This window comes from Lepus europaeus, chromosome 11, assembly GCF_033115175.1.
Source record: "Lepus europaeus isolate LE1 chromosome 11, mLepTim1.pri, whole genome shotgun sequence".
NCBI lineage: Eukaryota > Metazoa > Chordata > Mammalia > Lagomorpha > Leporidae > Lepus > Lepus europaeus.
The window spans coordinates 112,830,651-112,833,339 of NC_084837.1; positions in this window are offsets into that span (position 1 = coordinate 112,830,651).

The window sequence follows — 2,689 nt, forward strand, 5'->3', positions numbered from 1 at the left end:
CTGCTCCACTTCTGATCCAGCTCTCTGCTATGGCCTGGGAAAGCAGTAGAAGATGGCCCAAGTCCTTGGGCCCCTGTACCCATGTGGGAGACCTGGAGGAAGCTCCTGGCTCCTGGCTTCAGATCGGCGCAGCTCCAGCTGTTGCAGCCAATTGAAGAGTGAACCAGCAGATGGAAGACCTCTCTGCCTCACCTCTCTGTAACTCTGACTTTCAAATAAATAAATCTTAAAAAAAAGCCACCACCTGTGACCCCAACATCCCATATGGGAACCAGTTCATGCCCCAGCTGCTCCACTTCCAATCCACCTCCTTGCTAATGTGCCTGGGAAAGCAGAGAAAGATGACCTAAGTGCTTGGACCCCTGCACCCACGTGGGAGACCCGGATGAATCTGACTCCTGCCCTCGGCCTTTTTTTTTTTTTTTTTTTTTTTCATGACTCGCATTTATTAGCGTTAGGCAACAATAATTTAAAAGACAGAAAGGGCTCCACATTACAGGAATTTTTATAATTGATCGTTTATACAACAGATGATGGGAACAGCACTGTGCAACAGCATCAGCCACCAATCACCCGGCTCCCAGCTCACCTTCACCTCCCAAACATCTCGGCTGCTTTTCCCCTAACAGGAGGCCAGGTTCAAGCCAGCTGTCACCCACGTTCGCGCTCCCCCCCCACCCCGGGATGTCCATTTCTCCGGAACGTGTGAATAGCTCCTATTTTCTGAAGGTTTAGGATCCACCAGGTGACAATCATACTTAGGCGGCTGCTAGTTACACTGAGTAACTTTCGTAATTATGAACTTCGAGATGACATGGGGTGATTTTCACAGTATGAGCCACAGGTGAGACCTAAAAGGACATACGTAGTCACCACAGGCGCAGCCGCCTGGGGAGTGACCCAGCAGATGGGTCTCTCCGTAACTCTGACTCAAATAAATAAATCTTAAAAAACAAAACAAGCCGGCGCCGCGGCTCAGTAGGCTAATCCTCCACCTTGCGGCGCCGGCACACCGGGTTCTAGTCCCGGTCGGGGCACCGATCCTGTCCCGGTTGCCCCTCTTCCAGGCCAGCTCTCTGCTGTGGCCAGGGAGTGCAGTGGAGGATGGCCCAATTTCTTGGGCCCTGCACCCCATGGGAGACCAGGAGAAGCACCTGGCTCCAGACATCAGAACAGCGCGGTGCGCCGGCCATTGGAGGGTGAACCAATGGCAAAAGGAAGACCTTTCTCTCTGTCTCCCTCTACTGTCCACTCTGCCTGTCAAAAATAATAAAACAAAACTCTCATCTGCAACGGAGGTGAGACCCCAACCGCTCATGTCTGTCTCCCCCAACACAGAGCCTCTTAGCAGCCACTGTGCCTGTGCTTGGTTCCTCTGCTGCCGCTGGCTTGTCACTCAGGTCACTTCACTACAGTGTCACCTCCTCTGAGAGAACCCCCCCACCCCTGCACCAGCAGCCCACCGCATCCCCTCTTGGGCCCCCTGGGGTTCGTCTGTGCCCAGTTGAGGTGGTCCTTCTCCATCCCTACCACACTGGGCTCTACGTCCTTGGAGGGCAGGGACTGGAGCTCCATCTGGGTCTCCACGTGGGTGGAGGGGCCCGAGCATTTGGGCCGTCTTCCACTGCTTTCCCAAGCACATTAGCAAGGAGCCAGATCGCAAGTGGAGCAGCCGGGAGGAGAACCATCACCCATACGGGAAGCCAGCATCCCAGGCGGTGGCTTAACCCGCTGGGCCACAAAGCAGGTCCCCAAACATGGATTCAGCAAACACGTAACCTGGTGCCCACCTCCCTCCACCTGGGGCCCAGCACCCTCTCCTAGAGTACCGCTGAGCCGTGGTCAGTCTGACCTGCTCTCAGTCCAGATGGTGATGTGCACGAACACCCCAGGCAGCATGCTGGGGTCCCGGGGGGTCCCGGCATGGGGTGGGCGCAGGGTGCAGGGCGCAGTGGGTTGAGCCGCCACCTACGACGCCCCCATCCCCTGTCCGAGGGTCGGTTCAGGTCCTGGCTATTGCAGTTCCTGTGCTGTGCACCTGTGCAAGGCAGCCATGGCTCAGGCACTTGTGAGACCCAGATGGAGCTCCAGCCCCGGGTGCTGCAGGCATCTGGGGAGTCCACCAGGGGGGCTGGAAGACCTGTGTCGCTTTCAAATCGAATCTCTAAAACCAGTGGAGTTCGTACAGTAGCAGGGGGTGACCCCGGCGGAGATACCTCACCCCCCCTCCCGCTATCTGGACGGCCAAGCGCGCGTCCGACGCCGCAGCCTGGCCGGACGCCGGCTCCAGCCACCCCAGCCCCGCGGCCCGGGCCTGCGGGGCGCCGGGGCCCGGTACCGCGCGGCGTGGGGGAGCGGCCTCACGGGCACGGACACGGGTGAGCCGGCCGCGGCAGCACGCAGCGCCCGCCCGGCCTCCAGCTCCCGGCCCCGGCCCCACTGGCAGGAGCCCCGGAGACCGGTAACCAAGGGTGAGGCCTCGGCCGGGCCCAGTCCCAGGCAGGTGGGCCGGGGGGTGCAACGCCAGAGCGGGCGGACCCGCGCCCCAGCCATCGAGGGCGGAGGTAACGGCAGGCAGAGTCAGCCGGCCGCCGGAGCCGGAAACTCCGGGCGCGAGGCCGGTAGGCCCGGCGGCGCGGCGGCGGCCCAGGGGCGGGGCCCGGCTTTCCCAGGGCAGCTGATTGGTCGG